Source organism: Schistocerca cancellata, chromosome 2, assembly GCF_023864275.1.
Source record: "Schistocerca cancellata isolate TAMUIC-IGC-003103 chromosome 2, iqSchCanc2.1, whole genome shotgun sequence".
NCBI classification, from domain to species: domain Eukaryota; kingdom Metazoa; phylum Arthropoda; class Insecta; order Orthoptera; family Acrididae; genus Schistocerca; species Schistocerca cancellata.
The window spans coordinates 1,066,136,081-1,066,159,916 of NC_064627.1; positions in this window are offsets into that span (position 1 = coordinate 1,066,136,081).

A 23,836-nucleotide genomic window follows, 5' to 3' on the forward strand; every position below is an offset into this window, starting at 1 on the left:
TTTTTGTTACCTGAATCCCTCTAGTAATCCATGATTTTTTTACCTTGCAGTTTAGTGTCCTTTCTGACTGGCTTGTGTGGACAGCTATTTTCAAATAATGATATGAATTTATCATGGAATAGATAAATTTTATGTTAGCATTTGGTTCATTATAAATTACATCCCATGTCATCTCCTGTAAACTATTCTTAAAAACATTTGTCTTGGAGTCATTAATTATTCTAAGTGATTTCCACCGAGGAGTATTCAAACTGTAGGGCGCTACGTTATTTCTCCTAACTGTGCATCACGATCAGCGAGAGCATTTGTTGCTGGGTAAACAGTTATTTTCTTACTCTGAGTTTCATCAACGAAAACATTATCAATTGGGGTCCTACAGCCTTTATCCACCTGTGTTGGAAAGTTAATTACTGAGGCCAAGTTGTAGGAACCAAATAAGGTTCCCAGATCATTTTCTCCATCAGAATCCTCTAGAAAATCACCATTGAAGTCACCACAGACATTAACTGCTTGCTGCTGTCTGACAGATAGCACAGTAATGAATCCAGATTCCTCACAAATAGTTCCAAATTTCCTCTTGGGATCTGTATACAGTTACAGTTAAAAGTGAACTATTTTTCAGCATTAATTCACAAGCACACACTTCTATGTGCTGATCACTACGAAATCTGCTTGTCTGCATGTTTTTGAACTTGGTTCAAAACAGTAATTTAGACACACAGTAGCTAGCCCATGCTGGCATCCTTCACACACAAACACACACGCACAAACACAACTTACCCCCATTTAAATATGAAAAGTAAAAAAAGTACTTTACAGAAAAAAGAACCAACACACACTCGCTATCTCTCTATTTCTCTGTCTAATAAAATATAATATATATATCCCTCTCTATCTCTTTCTCTCCTCTCCCTAGTTGTAAAATATGAACACCCTATGAACAATCACAGAGCAGTAGCAGATGCCTTCACCTCTATCAAAAGAAACAAAAGACGAGCCAATTCCGCAACAGCAAAACAAAATACTGAAAATGGCGAGTGGACTGTGATACTTCCCAAAACAGAAGTGTAGATGTGTTAAGTGCAGTGAAGGTGTTGCGTGCAAATACTCAACACATACACGTGGAAGACGAAGAAGAACGGAATAAACAAAAGAAAAACCGTTAGGAACGAAAAGAACAAAAACTGTTTATAGTAATAAGTAATGCATTGCTAAGTGTTAAAAGACATTTAGACGACTTTGTGTCCTTTTTTCCACCCCCGTTAAATTTGTTTGCAATATTTACATTATTTACAAGTGCGAAACAACCTCTGCATCGCTGTCGGCGGAAATTAGTATAACGTTCCTTAAATCATTTTCAATACACTACGTAATTTCCAGTGATTGTGTCATTGTAATTTCTGAGCATAGTCCACACAAGTTTATGTTACCATCAATTTTGAGTGTTTTTAAACCCATTGCAACAGTCGTCAGTTTTAATTGCTGACGTCTTTCTTTCTTCCCAATCACTACTTAAAATTAATAGACTGGTGGGTGTAGTACTCCGCTTCTTCTCGAAGATGTAATGCTAAAGAGTGACATTTTGATGAACTTTTGATATTAACGAGTTTATTCTACTGTTGCATCCTTCAAAGACGTTGGTAGTGTGATGGCGCCTTTCACTGCAGTTCCACGTATTTCTTGGCATACGCTCGTTATCGAGGCACTGGTCCACAAAATAGTTATAGAAGTCCTGAAGCTTTTAGTTTTCATGCGTGGTCTCCTGAATACACAACCATACCATCATCCATTTCCACTAGATGTGCTAGAGCTGAAGGCAATCGTATGTGACAGCGAATCTCTGCATTATCGTTATAGTCAGGAAAAGGCAGCAGCACTGAACTTGTTTCCACAACATTGATTAAAATGATAATTGCTAGCCGCAATAACTGTTTCAGGAAACAAACTAATTGCTGACTGGACGATATCAATTTCGAAATCGATCATGAAAGATGCAGGGTTTCATCCAGGCACCTTGGATTTAATAGATTTTAAAGAAACAATCGTAGGTTTCCATTCCGCAGCAGAGTGTGCGCTGATATGAAACTTCATGGCAGATTAAAACTGTGTGTCGGACCGAGACTTGGTCCCGAGTTCGACTCTGGGTCCGACACACAGTTTTAATCTGCCAGGAAGTTTCAGTCATACGTTTCTCGCTTTTTCTTTGGCAGCAAGGTTAGACAGCTCGAACAGTATTTATTCCCGCCCAAGTACTTCTAATATCAGCTTGAAGCATAAAAAATTGCCCACAGTGCTTGCACGAACTCTTGAACGTTCCGTCCGTAAAGGATGATCCACAGCTTAATGAACATGATTTTCTCGTTTCGCTGGCAAATGTCAATACTCAGTCAGTCGGTCCTATGTTGTCACCTACAAGTAAAAGTTTGCTGCCATCGTTCATCAGTAAATTACTTTATTGAAAGATCATTCCTCCAGCATCGATCGGATCTTGTGTATGAGCTACGTATTTTCGCCTAATACAATGCAACGGCTGTTTCGCACTTCCGTGTGACGGTTACGATGTTACAAACCTCGAGTGAACAGCTGTCCTAATTCTTCAGCGGAAATTGATGAAATCGTATTATGTTTCTTTTGCACTTACAAAAAGCTTCTGCACTTCATTGTCTGCTTCATCTAGAATACAAACCTGGCTGACTTCGCCTAAAAGTTTAATATTTCTAGTGGATAGTCGCCCTATGCACTTACTTTTCTATAGTTTGCACGACACCAATATGTTACATCTACATCCATATTCTGCAAACCGCTGTGAGGTGCATGGCAGAGCGTACGTCCCTTTCTATCAGTTATTAGTGTTCCTTCCTGTTCCACTCACGTATGAATCGCGGGAAGAATGATTGTTTGAATGCCTCTGTGCATGAAGTAAAAATTTATCCTTACGTTCCCTATGTGAGCAGTACGTGCGGGGTTGTTGTATATTCCTAGAGTAGTTATTTAAAGCCGATTCTTGAAACTTTGTTAAGAGACGTTCCCGGGGTAGTTTACGTCTACTTTCAATAGTCTTCCAGTTCAGTTTCTTTAGTATCTCTGTGGCACTCTCCCACGGATTAAAAAAACCTGTGGCCATTCGTGCTGCCCTTCTCTATATAGCCGGCCGAAGTGGCCGCGCGGTTCTGGCGCTGCAGTCTGGAACCGCGAGACCGCTACGGTCGCAGGTTCGAATCCTGCCTCGGGCATGGATGTGTGTGATGTCCTTAGGTTAGTTAGGTTTAACTAGTTCTAAGTTCTAGGGGACTAATGACCTCAGCAGTTGAGCCCCATAGTGCTCAGAGCCATTTGAACCTTCTCTATATACGTTCAATACCCCTTGTTAATCCTGGCTGGTACGGATTCCACACACTTGAACAATATTCTAGAACCGGTCGCACCAGTTATCTGTAAGGAATGTCTTTTGTGGACTGATTGAATTTCCCCAGTATTCTACCAATAAACCGAAGTCTACCACCTGCTTTACCTACGGCTGAACCTATGTGGTGTGTGTGTGAAATCTTAAGGGACTTAACTGCTAAGGCCATCTGTCCCTAAGCTTACACACTACTTAACCTAAACTATCCAAAGGACAAACACACACACCCATGCCCGAGGGAGGACTCGAACCTCCACCGGGACCAGCCGCACAGTCCATGACTGCAGTGCCCTAAACCGCTCGGCTAATCCCGCGCGGCTGAACCTATGCGGTCATTCCGTTTCATATCCTTACAAACTGCTACACCCAGGTATATGTATGAGTTGACCGACTCCAACAGTGACTCATTGATATTATAGTCATAGGATACCATGCTCTTCGCTTTGTGAAGCGCAAAATTTTACGTTTCTCAACATTTAGAGCAAGTTGCCAATATCTGCACCACTTAGAAATCTTATCTAAATCTGATTGAATATGTATGGAGTTTCTTTATGCTAGTACTTCATTACAGATGACTCTACCATCTGCAAAAAGCCTGATTTTATTATTAATATTGTGATCTTCTTTGTTGGTACAGTCAATAAAATATTGATGCCCGTTGTAAATAAATAAAGGCTTCTCTTTGGTGATCTCGGTGAATTCCTTCTCCACAACACTTAGAAAGTTGAACACTACCGGCCAGTCAGAGATACAGAGCAGTACTGAACTCTGGAAGAAAGCTACACACAACAGCCGTCCTAGTCTGTCAATAAATTAAGCGCAGACGGGGTTCTTTCAGCACTAAATTGATTTTCCAGTGGTGTGCAGCAGGTAGCGGCTGACAGGTACGTCTTTCCTGCTGCTGGAACAGCCTGTGCCGAGGCACTACTGCCTGAGGTGTCTTGCACTCCGCGGAAATGTCAACACATTCCATCTGCGTGCGAGTGTCACTCCGTGCAAGCGTCACAAACTCGCTCGATACTTGTACCGCAGATGGCTGAGTGCAGTATTATATTATGGGGGACATTCACCTGGGCTTCTATGGGATTTGTGGTCGTAATTGAAGGCCCCACGACGGCTGTGAAGCACTTAAACATTACTGTGGACCACCAGCATCCCTTCAAGTTTGATGTCTTCCCCGACAGTTGTATACTTCTCCAGCGCGATAACTGTCCGTATCACAAGGGCACAATCGAGCTGCGCAGTTTGAGGAACATGCAAGTGAAATGCAGTCGATGTCTTGGCAACCAAATGCGCCAGATATAAGCCAGATCTAAGACATCTGGAAAACTGTCAGGCGGCACCTCCGCATCCACAAGCCACAGTTCTGTGATCTACGGGAACTGCGTGATACCTGCAGAGATTTCTCATGCCAAATAGCTCCGGAAACCTGCCAAGCAATTTCTGAATCCATGCCACGCAGAATCACTGCCGTAATTAAGAAGGTGGTCTTAATACTTTTGTCTCATCGGTGTATACTGCGGTTAGACTGTACGGTCTGTTCCCATTAACGTGACCACCGCCTAGTATCGACATCGACATGCAATAACCACTCACACACGGCAGGTGGCATCACTAGCAGTGGAGGGTATATAGAGAGTGTGAGGGGGATACGAAAAACAGTACATGCGTTGTCGTAATGCGAAAGCGGGGGAGGGGGGGGGGTCTGCCTGATTTCCAGAAGCGCATGATCGTTGGCTTTTGGGCCAAGATGTAAACTGTTCGCGTGCCGCTGTAGTTCAACAGGGTGACAATTATTGAAGTATATTAAATAAAATGGTCATAACTTCTGAACGGTTTGCGTTAGGACTTTAAAACTGCACGGTTGGCTGGGGTGCATGGTGGGAATTACTGTGCGCATGCGCATGCGCACGCCCCTTGTTGTCGTCGGCCATTTGGCATTTGGCTGGGTTCGTCAATAAGCAAAACTGGCGCATATGGGGGACTGAGAATCTGCACTTCGCGATCGAGAAGTCTCTTCGCCCTCACCGGGTGTGTGATGATGATGTTTGGTTTGTGGGGCGCTCAACTGCGTGGTTATCAGCGTCCGTACAATTTCCCAACCTTTGCTCAGTCCAATTTCGCCACTTTCCTGGATGATGATGAAATGATGAGGACAAGACAAACACCCAGTCATCTCGAGGCAGGTGAAAATCCCTGACCCCTCCGGGAATCGAACCCGGGACCCCGTGCTCGGGAAGCGAGAACGCTACCGCGAGACCACGAGCGGCGGACATAACCCTCACCGGGTGACTGTGTGGTATGCAATGTCCAGTTACGGAACACTCGATGTGATATTCCTGCACGGTGACTACCGAACTGTACGTGAAGGTTTTGGAAGATGATTTCATCCCCATTATCGAAAGTGACTCTGATTTCGACATCGAAGCAGGAGAGTGTTTGATGTCCTGGAGGAGCACTTTGAGCAACCCATTCTGCTTCTTGGGTACCAAGACGCCACTGGCACGGACCTCGATTTGCCGTGTATTCTCCAGATCTGAAGACATGCGATTCCTCTTTATGGGCCTATATTAAATACGAGGTGTACAGTAATAACCCCCAAAACCTTTGCTGAGCTGAAAACAGCCATTCAGGAGGTCATCGACAGCATCGATGTTCCGACACTTAAGAGGGTCATGCAGAATTTCGCTGTTCGTCTGTGCCACATCATCGCAAATGAAGGCAGGCATATCGAACATGTCATGACCTAAATCCCAACATCTGTAGTAACATGCTGAATAGGTGTGTGCACGCCATAGTCTGTAACTAATTTACATTTTTTTCATATAGTTCAACACTTGTCACCCTGTATACCGAGAATGGCAAACTGACGCTATCCAAAACCGTGCCCGAAGCAACTGTGGTGCACGGCGGGCCATAGACTACAGAGGTGAACGACGGCTGTAGAGATGTGTACGGGCGAATAGACGTCCAACTGTTGAGCAGCTGACCGCCCAGATGAACGGAGGGCCTACCAACAGTGTCTCCTCATCAACCGTCCAGCGAACGTTGCTGCGTATGGGCCTCTGCAGCGGGGTACTTGTTCATGCACCCTTGTTGACTGCTGTCATCGACAACGAAGGACGGAATTGGGACGTCCAGTGAGTGGCGATTGGTTGGCTCTTCAGATGAATCACGTTTCGTGGCCCATCGGATACATGGCCGTTGGTGTGTACGGCGTGCCGAGCGGGTCTACACGCTTCAGTCTGGAACCGAGCGACCGCTACGGTCGCCGGTTCGAATCCTATGGATGTCTGTGATGTCCTTAGGTTGGTTAGGTTTAAGTAGTTCTAAGTTCTAGGGGACTGATGACCTCAGATATTAAGTCCCATAGTGCTCAGAGCCATTTTAACCATTTGTGTACGACCTCAGACGTCTGAAAGCAAAAATCCTGCAACAGTCGTCGGAACAGTTCAGACCGGAGGATATTCCCTGAGTGATCTCGTCATTCTGGGAGGCACAATGGATGAACGAAAATGTGCATCAGTCCTCGGCGACCATGTGCATCCTTACATGCGGTATGTGTTTCCTCGGCACGGTGGCATCTTCCAGCAGGGCTGTGCAACGTGTTTCACAACTCGCAGTGTACGTTCGTGGATGGAAGAGCTCAGCGATGAATTTGCCGTACTCCCGTGGCCAACAAACTCTCAGTATCTGAAGCTAATCGAGAATCTGTGGGGCTACCTCGTTCGGGTTGTTCGCTCCATGAATCCTTAATCGAGAAACATAGCGCAGCTGGACACGGTACTGGAGTTGCCATGGCTCCACGTCACCGTCTGTGCCTTCCAGAAAGTCATCGACCCTCTTCCTGCGCGAGTCGCAGCGCTCCGCACTTTACAGGGTAGTTACTCAGGTTTTTGAAAGGTGGTCTAACGAATGTGACTGGACAGTATACAATACAGTCATGTATGTAATGTATCGGTACGTGTGATTTCCTGCTCATGCTAATTAGATACGAACCAATAAACCCAAGATTGCTTAAAGAATCGAATGTATAACACAGCTTCAAGCTTCTGATTACCTTAAAAATGGGTTAAGATGTTTAACATTGGACATTAAGCATGTGAGCGGGAAAAAGTTTGGAAGAGATTTTTGGAATTATGTTTGAAGTTGTTGAAAGTCGCAAAGTGCTGTCATTATTAAACAATGGGTGAGGACATTCTGAGTAATTTTCTCTGCGGTCTAAGCGAAGGTTTCTTTCTCACGTATCTCCGTGTTCATGACGTCATAGCATCTGAATTATGTGTATGTGTGAATGATATAATATTGCAGGTACGTGCAGTGGTATATGAATATACTGCTTGCAAAAATGAGTTGCGATTAAAATCGGTAGTGAAGCAGTAGGCCGGCCGCTGTGGCCGAGCGTCTATAGGCGCTTCAGTCTGGAACCGCGCGACAACTACGGTCGCAGGTTCGAATCCTGCCGCGGGCATGTATGTGTGTGATGTCCTTAGGTTAGTTAGGTTTAAGTACTTCTAAGTTCTACGGGTCTGATGACCTCAGATGTTAAGTCCCATAGTGCTCAGAGCCATTTAAACCATTTTTGAAGAAGTAATAAAGTAAAACATAGTACCTGATACTGCTGTTTGTCTGCATGAACAACGGAAATATAGAACGTGATAAACTTTTTTTCCTTTCAGTATTTTGAGGGGGTGACAGCGAGAAAAAGTTTTGCGAAGATTTGAGAGTATGGTTAATGTTTATTGCAGGGCGCTAAGGGCAAGTCATTTTAAAATACTGGATGAATATAGTCTGGGTATTTGTGTGCAGTGGGTTTGTTGCCTCAAGGCAGAACAGTTTATCACCTTTCATATAAGATTATACCACTTGAGTAGATCATGTCAGGACTTCAAATTTTTAAATACGGCTGCTATTTATATGAACTATTGAAAACAAAATTTTTGTTTCCTCTGGAAGCCATTAGATAGGGAAGCTGGAACTGGATCTACGTTCCGTGCACTGGGGTGGTCGCTTAGTGACATCTACACATATAGGGTGTCCAGAAATTGAGTAACTATTTTGTAGAAATACTTTATGAGCAGGTTGTATATGGTAGATCACTGCTGGTAATTTAACATTTTTTGTGTGTACTTTGTTGCCTGATATTATGCACTAATCTCTTTCTAATAATTAAAAATGTATTTAATTGTTTCCAGGGTGAAGTGCACGAAGTTTACCGTAGAAGAGAAGGTGGCTATTGTGATGTGGAGGCTACAGAGTTCGCTGTACGATGAATTCGGATGAGATTTCACCGCACATTCCATCATGATGGTCCCACCGATAAAACAATCCGCACAATGGTAAAAAAAAAATAAATTCAGGCGCACTGGAACTCTGGCAAGTGACCCCGGTCAGAGAGGTCCGTCAACCATCAATGAAAGGACTGGAGCCATCAGGACATCCATTGAAAGCAGTCCAAAATAAGTGCGGCGTCTGTCAGTGGAACTCTACATTAGGCGCTCGACGGTACAGGAGGCGGTGCGGTTTACCCTAAAGGAAAAGCCGTACCACCTGCAGTTTCCTCACCATCTGCACGAAAAAGATTTTACAGGGCGTGTAGCCATGTGCATCGACCTGCTCGTTGCATAAGAAGACTGCATCATCCTGAATCACATGCTATTCAGCAATGAAGCGACCTTCCACATTTGTGGAAAGCTTAACAGGCATAACTGCGTTGTCTGGGCTAACCATCAGTGGAGCATGTTGAAGTCATGCGAGACTTCCCTGACGTTAACGTCTGGATGGGTATCATGTGTGACAAGGTTTACGGACCATTTTTCTTTGCTCGAAATACCTTAAATGGAGCACTGTAGCTAGACATGCCCACAGATTTTCCGTTGCTACATCTTATCCATACTGTTTACTTTCAGCAAGGTGGGGCACCATGTCGTTATGCCTTAGATGTTGGCACGTTCCTGAATTCACTGTTCCCTTGGAGGTGGGTTGGACTCGCAGGTCCCTTGCCGTGGGCAGCACATTCTCCTGACCTCACGCCGATGGACTTTTTTGTGTGGGGATTTGTCAAAGGTCGTATGTTCACCCGCGCGTTACCACATGGAAGGAGCGCAGCAACCGCATTACACAAGCTGCTGTTGCTGCCATAACACCAGTAACGCTTCAGAATGTGTTCCGCACCACTGCTTAAAAATGGGAAGTGTTCCGTGATATTGATGGTGAACATGTTGAACGTAATCTCTAATAAACCGATACCATAGTAAGCATTGCAAGTATCATTACTATATATACAAAAAAGATAACTTCTGAATGCCCTGTATGTAAAAGGCAATAAAAGGCAGCGTCCTGACTGGCTCACTCGTCATCTCCCGACCCAAACCACTAAAGATAGATATTGAAATTTAGAGAGGTTGTCCATCCTACACTGGAGGCGTCGTTTAAGAGGTTTGAAATAGGGGACGAAAGCTTTTTTCTTTTCAAAATATGTCGCTGTTAATGCAATTTTGAAACTACCCCTTCGAAAATTGGTATTTGATTTGTAGGTCAGTAGTAAAAAAAAAAGTTTCGGCATTTTGGGAAATTTGATCACTATGAGGACGATGTAATGGATGAAAGATTTTTTTGAAAATAAATCGTTCTTGTAGAACTGCTAAGCCATTTTTAAAGCTACATGTATAAAAATTGGTATTTGACTTCTCGGTTACAAACAACAAAATACGCGTTTGATTCTTTTTGGAACTCCAATCTCTAAGGAGGTGAAATAGAGTATGAAATGTTTTATGAAATATTTCATTATGAAAGCATTTTTGAAACAAAATGTATGAAAATTTGAATTCGGCTTCTCAGTTAGAAATAAATACGTGTTTCACTCTTTATCGAAATTCGACTCTCAAGGGGGTAAACATTTTTTAGAAAAGTTTTCTTTACATTAAAAAACTCTCTAAACTGATATATAACTTCTCGATTGTACATTAGGGTATGAAAGTTTCTATGGAAATAGCTCCAAAATTGCTCAAGAAGCATGATTAACAAAAACCTTGGACTCCACTGCATTCGGAATAGATCATGTTTCTATGGCCATAACTACCGTGAACGTGTAGAAGGTGTTGCAATTGGTGAACAACATAAAAATTCTATTAAAGAAAAGCAAAAAATCTGTGCAGACCGTACAATCTATGCGAGTGAAGCAGCGGACGCTGAGCTAGTAGACAAATAAACTTGTCTCTGTGTAGAACAATCATAGGTGTAAAGACAGTGAAATGCTAAATGACAAGCGTTCTGTGATCATAAAGGATAGTGCACGAAGCCTTCACCTTTTGCTTTGGACGTCGGTACGTATATCTGAACTGTCGTTGTCGGAGTTGTTCTGCAGTGGAATCTGATGAGAACGACCCTGCCACTGAACTGCCTGCAGTAACTCACCCTCTGCCCGACTTTCCCATCCATAAAGGAATTCCACTCCAGTTATACAGTTTTCTGCCGCTGTTGGTATTATCCTATACTCATCTAGCCAGAAATCCTTATCTTCTTTCCACTTCACTTCACTGACCCCCACCGTATCTGTATTGAGACTTTGCATTTCCTTTTCAGGTTATCTAACTTTCCTATCATATTCAAACATCTGACAGCCATGCTCCGACTCGTACAACGTTATTCCTTCATTGGTTATTCCATCTTTTTCTCATACGTCACTTCCCCCTTGGCGGTCCCCTCTCGCAGATCCGGATATGATTGTACATAACTGTACTATTCGTAAACATACGTGTCTGTGTTTTTTTTTCAGACACGTTAGATACATTATCTAACGCACCTGCAGAAAATGTGCGACTGATATTACGACGCACACTTTTTCAATAAGTTTTCGTAAAAGATAATTTCAACAAGTTTTGTGGATTTGTATACAGTCAGTTACTGCACAATTTCAGCGTTGACTGTCCCATGGGAAGTGTGCCGCTGTAAGTAATGGCCTTTTGCAAGTTACGCAACTCCAAATCTTAATTGCATGCAGTTCCATTCGTATTGCCCATTCGGAAACTGGTTGAAATGGGCCTGCACTCACGGACATCAGCAACTCGAGTCGGATCGGAAACAGATTTCGAATAACAAGGCGTAGCTCTTGTCTGCAGTTCCTGTCGTTTAGGATTTATTTGCCCACTGTTCTTACGCCATGGTACACAATTTCTTGTAGACACATCGGATAGTCCGCGTTGATACACCGGAAAATCAGCCAAGTTTGTTCTTGGTGTCGCGTTGCACGAGACAGCTTATTTCTGTCATCTTAACTTCATAAGAAGTCTCCTCGTATGTGTACCAAGAAGAAACACTAAGATTTTAATTACGGTGGTAGGTACATATTTTTTCTAGAATTTGGTCGACTAATAGTTGAAATCAACGGGTTAAAATTTCATAGATGGCTAAGGCACTTGTTTAAATGCTCATGCCCGCATCTCGTGGTCGTGCGGTAGCGTTCTCGCTTCCCATGCCCGGGTTCCCGGGTTCGATTCCCGGCGGGGTCAGGGATTTTCTCTGCCTCGTGATGGCTGGGTGTTGTGTGCTGTCCTTACGTTAGTTAGGTTTAAGTAGTTCTAAGTTCTAGGGGACTGATGACCATAGATGTTAAGTCCCATAGTGCTCAGAGCCATTTGAACCATTTTTTTTTTAAATGCTCATTGTGGCAGTTAACACAAACTCCACCGCCATGTATTTCTTAGTTAAAAGAATACGCGAAGGGAGTCTGCTGGTTCTTTTCGAAGTGTTAACTATTCTGTTATTAGTGAAATATTTAATTTTACTAGAAAATTTGTGTAACAAAATATAAATTAGACGTATCTGCAGTGTCTCCAGCATTCAATTGCACAAATCGAAGCGATAAAGCAACAAATATTTCGTATTACAGGTAAGTATCTTATTATAACCAAAATACGACGAACATTTTTTACCGTTTGTTAAACAGTCATAATTTTCAATTGGTACCCGCTCAAACTTCATTGATTTACGTTCAGTCTGCGAGCAACAAGCGCTGTTATCGTGGTTGGAGGAACATGTTCTCAGCCGTCTTACGATTTGATCTCCATCGGAGAGTTTATCCATATTTCAACTAAAGCTTAGCTTTTTGATGCCGATGTACACAGAAATCACCGCTATTTCCTGTTTTTTGAGAAAACGTTAAACTAACAGCCTTGTATGGAAGTGAAACATATACGATGAACAGTTCAGAGAAGAATGGAAGCTTTTGAAATGTGCTACGGAAGAATGCTGAAGATTAGGTGAGTAGATCGCGTATCTAATGAGGAGGTACTGAATAGAACTAGGAGTAAAGTAATTTGTAGCACGACCTGAATATAAGAAGGAGTCAGTTAACAGGAAACATTCTGGGACGTCAAGGGTTCGCCAGTTTAGTATTGGAGGGAAGTGGGCGGGTGGAGGGGGGGTTGGGGTGGGGGTGGACTAAAAGAAGGGATCAGTTGGTAGGACACGTCCTGAGACAGCAAGGAATCACCAGTTTAATACTGGAGGGAAGCGTGGAGGGTAAAAATCGTAAAGGGGGACAAAGAGATGAATACACTAAGCAGATTCAGAAGGATGTAGGTTGCAGTAGTTGCTCGGAGATGAAGAGGCTTGCACAGGATAGAGTAGCATGGAGAGCTGCATCAAACCAGACTTCCGACTGAAGACCACGACAACGACAAAGCTAACATGAGCTGTTAAAGTAAGTCACATGAAAAATTCAAGGGGTTGTGACGCAGCAGACAACGCACTTGACTAACGACAAAAATCATGGACTAGACTTCAATTTGCTTCAAACTTGGCGGACCCATAGTCACTCTATGACATTTTATGTCTTTGGTTGAAACCGAGTAAAATAATTCTTTAAAGCAGTACCGACTGCTAATCGAACGTGATCACAATCATGAAAAGTTTTCCAGAGATCGCTACCAGTCACAAATTTTTATTGAGTTACTTGAATTAATTTAATAAAGCAACATGTTTCGAGGTACAAACCGCATCCTCAGATGCTGTTGCAGGATATCTACAGCACTTACCAAGACCGTAAAGAATGAATTCAATATCTGTATCCACTTTTGTTAAGTTTTTTTTTCCCAATTGCAACCTTAAGATGAGATTTGTACTTCGAAACACGTTGTTTTATTAAATAATTTAAGTAACTCAGCTAAAATCTGTGACTGGGAGCTGTCTCCGCAAAACCTTTTCACAAATAATTCTAACCTGGAAATAGAAAAAGTGGACGGTACATTAGCTGAAAAATCACAGGAGGTTTTGAGTAGATGGGAAGAATATATAGAACGTCTGTATAAGATGGACCAAATACCAAGTGGAATCAAGCTTGAAGAGGAGAAATGTGTGCCGGAAGATGGAAAGGAGTGCAGCATCTTGGAAGTAGAAGAAGAAAAGGCGCTGAAGAATGTACAGAATCGGAAGGCATGTGGGATCGATAACACGCCAGCAGAAAGGTTGAAGAGTATGGGAAACAGTGGAAGGAAGTAAACAGTCTAGCTCTGTAGTGAGATAGACAAGGTAGGGGAATGGCCTGATGGCTTTCTTGCAAGGGTAATGATACCAATTCAAATAACGGAAAAATATCAAAAAATGTGAAGAGCATAGGAATATCAGCCTAGTTTCTCTTGCAGATAAGGCATTGCTGAGATTGCTGAATGGAAGGCTGCGCGTATATGGCAAGTTGGATAGGTGGATTCGGTAGGAACAGTTCGGCTTTAGAAGAAGATAAGCGACAAGATGCTGTTCGCCTGCTAAGAATCATAGGGGAAAGATATATTGAGAACGATAGAGAAATTTATGCTGTTTTTGTTTGTTTGGAAAAATCTTTCGACAGAGTACAGTGGAATAAGCTGATGGATATTTTCAAGAGGAAATGAATTGATTGGTTTGACACAGGACGTATATTTGCAAAAGAAAGTAAGAATAAGGACTGGAAATGAAATATCTGAAGGAAGCAATTGGAAAGGGCATTAGACAAGGTTGGTGCATGTCCCCGTTATTGTTCAACTTAAAACTGGAAAAGATTATTGCTAAAGGCTTGGATGAAAAAGAGAAGCGTGTATTGGTGGAAAGAGAATAGAATATATACGATTTGCTGATGACGTGATACCAGTGGCAGAGAGTGAAGTGAACAAACTCCAAACAAAATGCTAAAGGTCTGATCGATGCTTGGGTGGAAAAAGGGATGAGAATTAGTCCAGCAAAAACAAAGAGTATGGTGATTGGCAATGGGAGGAGACTGGCACATATTAAGATAGGACGAGTTGTTAACAGCCAAGTAAGAGCGTTTAAATATCTTGGAAGTGCGAGTACTGACGACATGAGATGCTATCGGGAGGTTAAAACTCGCATTGCTATAGCGAAGGAGCCATTCAATAGAAAGAGGAGATTGTTATGTTGCAAAGTATTTGCAAGTGTCTTGTCTGGAGTGTGGCACTCTACGGGTCAGAAACATAGACACTGAGGCGAGAGACTAAGGAAAGACTAGAAGCATTTGAGATGTGCATGTGGTGGGGAATGTAGAGGAAAGTTGGGTGGAAAGAGCGAGTAATAAAGGAGTTTTGGAAAGCATTGGTGAGTGGAGAAGACTGTTAAAAGTTATAGGAGAAAGGAAGAAGAAATGTATTGGACATTCGTTGAGACGGGAGTGCCTGAAATAGATGCTTTGGAAGGTCTAATTCGTGGTAGGAGACGGAGGAAGGAAGATATACGAGGGCGGTTCAGAAAGTAACCTCCGATCGGTCACAGTGCGGGTTGTGGGGGGAGTAGCGACGCCATCTGTGCGTTCACGCACTCAACAGGTCAGTCGGCATCAAGCCGTGGTCGAGTGAACGTCGTACCTGCGCTAGTTTAGTTTTTGTGACAGTTTGAAATGTGTGCTGCAATAGAAAACCCCGCCAAATGTGAAGTGCGTGCTGTCATAAGGTTTTTTACAGCCAAAGGATATTCTGCAGCAGCTATTCATCGTGAGCTTTGTGACGTGTACAGACCAAGAGTTATGAGTGAAGGAGTTGTCCGTGAATGGGTACGTTTATTTAAAAGTGGACGAGAAAACGTTCATGATGAAGAGAGGAGTGGTAGACCATCATTGGTGACTGACGAACTCGTTCAGACAGTTGATGCAAAAGTTCGTGAAAATCGACGTTTCTCAATGTCGGAGTTGTCTACTGGTTTTCCACAGATTTCTAAGACTCTCTTGTACGAGATAGTGACAGCAAGATTGGGTTACCGTAAGTTCTGTGCACGATGGGTGCCCAAAATTCTTACCGACCACCACAAAACTCAAAGAATGGCCTCTGCATTAGACTTTCTGTCACGTTATGAGGACGAAGGAGAACCATTGTTAAACAGAATCGTGACCGGTGACGAAACCTGGATTAAGTACGTGAACCCTGAGACAAAAGAACAATCAAAGATGTGGGCACATTCAAATTCGCCTACCAAACCAAGAAAAGCCTCGCAAGATTTTTCTGCCAGAAAACTGATGGCAACGGTGTTTTGGGACGCCAAAGGGGTGTTGTTGCTTGAATTCATGGAACGTGGTACGACCATTAATCAAGACGTGTACTGTGAAACAATAAAAAAGTTACGACGGGCTATACAGAACAAACGCCGTGGTATGCTGACTTCCGGTATCGTTTTTTTGCACGATAACGCCCGTCCTCACTCTGCTCGCAGAACAACGGCCCTTCTTGAGTCCTTCAAGTGGGACGTTATCAACCATCCACCTTACAGCCCAGACCTGGCGCCAAGTGATTATCACCTCTTCATACATTTGAAGAAATGGCTCGGGTCACAGCGGTTTGATGACGACGAAGAGCTCAAAGATGCGGTCACAGGCTGGCTCCAGGCACAAGCGGGTGATTTTTATGCAGAAGGAATTTCAAAGCTTGTGAAGAGATACGATAAGTGCCTCAATCGCTATGGAGACTATGTAGAAAAATAGTGCAAAGATGTAGTTGTAAGATGTATATATTAAAATATTTTTATTTAACTTGGTGTATTTTTTTTAAATCAACCGGAGGTTACTTTCTGAACGGCCCTCGTATAAGATGTTAGAAGACGTAGAGGGAAGCAGCAATTACGCGCGTATGAAGAGGATGGCAGAAGATGGGAGAGGATGGACAGTTCCCTTTTTTTCTTTTTTTTTTGAGTCATCAGTCTTCTGATTGATTTGATACGACCCGTCACGAATTTCTCTCCTGTGCCAACCTCTTCCTCTCAGAGTTCTTGCAACGTAGTCCTCAATCATTTGCTGGATGTACTCCAATCTCTGTCTTGCTCTACAGTTTCTGACCTCTACAGCTCCCTCTAGTGCTATGGAAGTCATTCCCTGATATTGATAAGATGTCCTATCATCCTGTTCCTTCCCCTTGTCAGTGTTTTTCACATATTACTTTCCTCTTGTAACACTTATATCGATTAGAAGTAGGTTTATATTATGTAACTGTGTATCTGCAATTATGGAGTGTGTGTTCTTTGTTATTTAAAGTCCTTGATTTTTGACAGGAAATGTGTATGTGCAGAAAAAGAAAATGTTTATTGAAAGCTGGTTCATGCTTAGTGCACTTGTATTTGTAATACATAAAAAATGCAGGGAAGTCCCTCCGCAACGGAAGTGGCATTGCGCGATGTAGGTGGTTTTGGCGGTCGAACTGAGCGGCTCCTTGGTGTGAACGGTACGCGGTATGTGGCTAGCGGTAGCATGGTAGACTTCGACGGTGCTAAGAGGGGCAATTGGAAACTGCTTTACAATGGAACTGACTCGCATGTGGATCTGGCTATTATTTGGTGTTCTCGGCAAAATAAAATGGCTCTAATATAGTGAAAATCCGATGCGAAGAAGAGATTTTATAGAGCATTCGAACATCAAAGAGCCGTGAGTACAGTTAGCCGCCATGTCGCTTGCTACCAACCTTCGCCACTGCTTTACTAACTTCATACATTCAGTAATGTATATGGGCATGGAGCAGTTAATTTGTGTGTGGTTTGAATAATAATCACAAAAACAAATTTGTGTCCAGAACCATATCTTTTTCTATCCTGATAACGAACCTATCTAGGGTCCTCACCCAAGTGCTACTAAAACCGAGTATCTTGATTTCAGTGAACAGTTCTTGCATTCAAGTGTTTTAAAGTGATTTTTGCCTAATGTAAAAGGTGTAGTAAAAGTTAAAGTTAAAACGACAAAAGTGAAGTTAGATATGATTTTGCTAAAGTATCCTTACTTTATTACAAAGTATAGTTCTGTAGGAATACAGTGCAAGTTTGTGTAAGTATTATTGTCTAAAATACCTGCTTCACAGGTGACAAAAGGACAAATAAGTTAAGCTCATTTGCAAAACTAGTGTGGTTTAGATTTCTATCACGAATGGTTCCTTTTTTGAAGTTAATTAAGCCCAGTATTGTTTTTTATTGTCTCACAAAGTAAATTATGAACTACTCCTACTGAAGTGAATGATTAGCTTTTTGAATTAGTCTTTTTTTACTGTAATAATCAGAAAGAGAGTTGACTAGAGAAACTATACTAGTTTATGGGTCCCAATCATATTCTCCACTTATTAGGGAAAAATTGAACTATCACTATTGCTAAGGAAAACTGATGTATGTAGAGGAGATTAAACAGTGTATTCATGAGATTATTCATCTTTATCGATTTTTTTATGTCAGTTAAGATAAAAGCCTCTCTTGTCCAAATATAGTTCTGCACTTCATGCAGTAACATTTCAGTATTTGATTAAGTAATTCTCTTGAGTGTAGATGTCATTGGTATGAGCTTGGTGCAAAATTACTTTTTATAGTTTTGGTAACTGCTGCTACACACAGTTCAGAGTGCACTGTGCCAGTTTGTATTCTGTTTGCTATTCAAAGGGAAATCTCAACGACGGTAACTTCAATAACCAATATCCAATTTTATTAAACGTATATCTCCAAATTAATGTGTCTAATTGGGCTGGCGACCGTTCATTTTTTTTATTCACTTATGACTTTGACACTTTCATTAACTCCCAAGGTTAAAGTCCGTTTTTTCTGTTGATTTCACCAAATTCAATGTTATAGTCCGATGCCTTTGTCCATTAGACACACGTGCGGTCAATCTCAAAAATCCTCCCCTCCCAGAGGGTAACGTGAGCTTGTTTCACTGCAAGTTAATGTTATACTCTCCGATTCTGCGCATAACTTCCTCATTCCTTACCTTAACAGTCGAGATAATTTCCAATACTCTTCTGTACCGCCACATCTCAAATTCTTCGATTCTCTTCTGTTATGGTTTTCCACAGTCTGTACTTCACTACCGTACAGTGCTGTGTCCCAAACATACATTCTCAGAAATTTCTTCCTCAAATTAAGGCCTATGTTTGATACTAGTAGGCCGACCAGGGTGGCCGAGCGGTTCTAGGCGCTACGGTCTGGGGCCATGCGACCGCTACGGTTGCAGGTTCGAATCCTGCCTCGGGCATGGATGTGTGTGATGTCCTTAGGTTAGTTAGGTTTAAGTAGTTCTAAGTTCTAGGGGACTGATGACCTTAGAAGTTAAGTCCCATAGTGCTCAGAGCCATTTGAACCATTTTTTTGATACTAGTAGACTTCTCTTTTGCCAGTGCTAGTCTACTTTTGCTGTCCTCCTTACTCCGTCCGTCGTTGCTTATTTTTCTACCTAGATAGTAGGATTTATCTGCTTCATCTACTTCGTGACCATCAATCCTCATATTAAGTTTCTCGCTGCTCTCATTTCTGCTACTTCTCATTATTTTCGTCTTTCTTCGATTTACTCTCAAGACATATTCTGCAGTGATTAGACTGTTCATTCCACTCAGCATATCACGTAATTCTTCTTCACTTTCACTCAGGATAGCAATGCCATCAGCGAATCTTATCGTTGATATACTTTCGCCTTGAATTTTAATTCCACTCCTGAACCTTTCTTTTATTTCCATCAGTGCTTGTTTGATGTAGAGATTGAACAGTAGGATCGAAAAAATGCATCCCTGTCTTAAACCCTTTTTAATCCGAACACTTTGCTCTTTGTCGTCCACTCTCATTATTCACTCTTAGCACTTGTACATGTTGTATATTATCCGACTCTCCCTATAGGTCACCCCTATTCTTTCTCAGAATTTCGAACATATTGTAAGTAGGCTGTTTATGTTTTCTCTATATAAGTAGGCTGTTTAGATTTTTATATTGGTAATGCCACGTAGCGCTCTGTATGAAAAGCACTGGCTGTGCTGTGTGCAGTCTGTGGCTAGTTTGCATTGTTGTCTGCCATTGTAGACAGTCTTGTATAAATTGTTATAAGGGGACGTTGCAATATTGCACCATCTGACATTGTCGAACGCTTTTACGATAACCACTTGAAAACCTGCCTTTGGACAGATCAGTGATGACGATTGTTATCGCATGACACCGTCTGTTGTAATCCTTGTCGATGGCTTTCCTATAGCCAATAGGTTGTTATATAAGCGTATACTTAAGATTCCGTGACTGATCGCGACGGCGCTTATAACTTGCTTCAGAATTCTCGGCACGTGAGTCCAGAAGGAGACTTCGGCGCGCCACGTCTGTTGTTGTCGGTCTCGGTCCCATGCTTCGCGGCCGGGGGAGCCCCTAACCTTGCGCCCGCCTGGGACGGCGCGCAGGGCGAGTGACGTCACGTGTTTACGGTGGGCCGGGCGCCGCCCCGCACGCGGCCTGCATGCATGACGGCGTCCCGTCTGGCCTGCGAGGACTGCCTGCGGGCTGTGTGGCTGCCGCGGAACGCGCCTCTGCGACCCGACGGCGATCGTAAAACCTCCTTCCAGGTAGCCCGCAGCAAAACACGCCCATTACGCCGCCTGTGTGTGGCCATTGTCGTGACGAAATTGGACATCCGATGGGTGCTCAACGAATTGCTTAGAAGGATACTACGTGGAAACTTGGGCCGTAACTACGTCGTACCTCTTCAGGTAGCGCCTGGCGCTCAATTCAGGAACTGCGAGGGACTCTAGACTCGCATTTAACCAACTCTCTGCATTAACGCGTTGAATGTACGTTCAACAGAACGCCACGGCTGGTTTCTGTTTTTAATCGGAGCGGACGACACTGTTTTGCAGAGCGTTGCATGGGAAACGATAAAACTACAGGCAGTCCACACGAGACCTCCGTGATTTCCAAATGAAATTAAAAAGAAAACTAAGGGACTTGAGACCAAGAACAAGATCGGGATTAATTTAAGGAAAACACGTGGAAGGGCGGCCCAACTCGATACATTTGTCATTCCCAACAAACATTTTTATTTAATAATAATTCTATAATGATCCAACTGACAGTTACCAAGATTCATGCGAAATAAATACCAATAGTTAAGATTTTTAAATTAAACTCACATTTTATATGGACATTTGTATTATACATAAAATTACGAACAGTACTCAAAAAATGTCAACTGTGCAACACAATTTCAGCCCGATTACAAACAGTTAACTGATTTAATAAACCTGCGGCGGCACTCTGTTCCCACAACTACATCAAAACTGTGGGTTAATCCCACAACAGAACTTGTTATAAGCTCAAAAAACATTAAATAAAACACATTAAAATGCATGCATCTCCACTGGTTATTCTTCTCTCATACAGACAACATATGGCCAAGCTGCCCAAAAGGCTAACGACATGTAAGACCTCAGCAACAATTGTGCCTCACTGATTGGCCACAAGTCTGTTCCACAGATGGCGCTTCATCTGACCAGAATAGCAGTAATTAGCAAACCAAAGTAAGACAAAGCACAGATGATGTTCTTTACAGGAAATGCTCAATATGTCCACCATCATTCCTCAACAATAGCTGCAGTTGAGGAATGATGTTGTGAACAGCACTGTAAATCATGTCCGGAGTTATGGTGAGACATTGGCGTCGGATGTTGTCTTTCAGCATCCCTAAAGATGTCGGTCGATCACGGTACACTTGCGACTTAAGGTAACCCCAAAGCCAATAATCGCATGGACTGAGGTCTGGGGATCTGGGAGGCCAAGCATAACCAAAGTCGCAGCTGAGCACACGATCATCACCAAACGACGCTCAATTGTCGGACATTTTGTGAACTTTGCTTTTTTTCGTTCTAATAAAACCCCATGTCATTCCAAGCATGTGTGTCAATTTTTACCTCTCTATCTACGAGGTGCATTCAAGTTCTAAGGCGTCCGATTTTTTTTCTCCGGACTGGAAAGAGATAGAAACATGCACATTGTTTTAAAATGAGGCCGCGTTCATTGTCAATACGTCCCAGAGATGGCAGCACCCTATGGCAGATGGAATTTTACCGCCAGCGGCGAGAATGAGAACCGTTTTAAATACTTAAAATGTCGACGTTTTCCTTGCTTGAACAGCGTGCAGTCATTCGTTTTCTGAATTTGCGTGTTGTGAAACCCATTGAAATTCATCGACAGTTGAAGGAGACATGTGGTGATGGAGTTATGGATGCGTCGAAAGTGTGTTCATGGGTGTGACAGTTTAATGAAGGCAGAACATCGTGTGACAACAAACCGAAACAACCTCGGGCTTGCACAAGCCGGTCTGACGACATGATCGAGAAAGTGGAGAGAATTGTTTTGGGGGATCGCCGAATGAGTGTTGAACAGATCGCCTCCAGAGTTGGCATTTCTGTGGGTTCTGTGCACACAGTCCTGCATGACGACCTGAAAATGCGAAAAGTGTCATCCAGGTGGGTGCCACGAATGCTGACGGATGACCACATGGCTGCCCGTGTGGCATGTTGCCAAGCAATGTTGACGCGCAACGACAGCATGAATGGGACTTTCTTTTCGTCGGTTGTGACAATGGATGAGACGTGGATGCCATTTTTCAATCCAGAAACAAAGCGCCAGTCAGCTCAATGGAAGCACACAGATTTAACGCCACCAAAAAAATTTCGGGTAACCGCCAGTGCTGAAAAAATGATGGTGTCCATGTTCTGGGGCAGCGAGGGCGTAATCCTTACCCATTGCGTTCCAAAGGGCACTACGTTAACAGGTGCATCCTACGAAAATGTTTTGAAGAACAAATTCCTTCCTGCATTGCAACAAAAACGTCCGGGAAGGGCTGCGCGTCTGCTGTTTCACCAAGACAACGCACCCACACATCGAGCTAACGTTACGCAACAGTTTCTTCGTGATAACAACTTTGAAGTGATTCCTCATGCTCCCTACTCACCTGACCTGGCTTATAGTGACTTTTGGCTTTTTACAACAATGAAAGACACTCTCCGTGGCCGCACATTCACCAGCCGTGCTGCTATTGCCTCAGCGATTTTCCAGTGGTCAAAACAGACTCCTAAAGAAGCCTTCGCCGCTGCCATGGAATCATGGCGTCAGCGTTGTGAAAAATGTGTACGTCTGCAGGGCGATTACGTCGAGAAGTAACGCCAGTTTCATCGATTTCGGGTGAGTAGTTAATTAGAAAAAAATCGGAGGCCTTAGAACTTGAATGCACCTCGTATATTATTCCGTGGTATAATAAGTTTTCAAATGTATACTGCCTTTTTGATCACCCGGTACGTTCAACAGAACGCCACGGCTTGTTTCCGTTTTTAATCGGCGCAGATGACACTGTTTTGCAGAGCGTTGCATGGGAAACGATAAAACTACAGGCACTCCACACGAGACGCCCGTGATTTCCAAATGCAATTAAAAAGAAAACTAAGACACTTGAGACCAAGAACAAGGATCGGGATTAATTTAAGGAAAACACGTGGAAGGGCGGCCCAACTCGATGCCTTTATCATTCGTAACAAATATTTTTATTTAATAATTATTCTATAACGAGCCAGCTGTCAGTTTCCAAGATTCATGCGAAATAAATAACAGTAGTTAAGATTTTAAAATGAAATTAACATTTGTATTATACTTAAAATTCCGAATCGTATTCAAAAAATGTCAATTGTGCAACACAATTGTGGCCCGATTACAAACAGTTAACTGATTTAATAAACCTACATTCACAACTGTGGGCTAAAAAGGTCAACACACATTAAATAAAACACATTAAAATGCATGCATCTCCACTGGTTATTCTTCTCTCATACAGACAACATACAGCCAAGCTACCCAAAAGGCTAACGATACGTAAGACCGCAACAACAATAGCAATAGCAATCGCGTTAAGCACTTAAATAAACTACCGGGCCCCAAAACATAATTAAAATGATAATGACAATTAACCCCTTTCTTTTTTTTTTACAAATCAAGAAACTCCGTGCTCAATTTGCCCAAAGACTTTCATGACACCCCCACGAGTGCCTTATAATAACAGAAATCCTGAGTCAATTAGTTCCAAATCCGGCGACAGCCGCGCTGTGGCACGATGCCAAAAGAGTGGCAACTACTCAACTTGAGGTTGGAACGGGAGATCCGCAGGATCGTGTGTGACCTACGAACACTTACGTC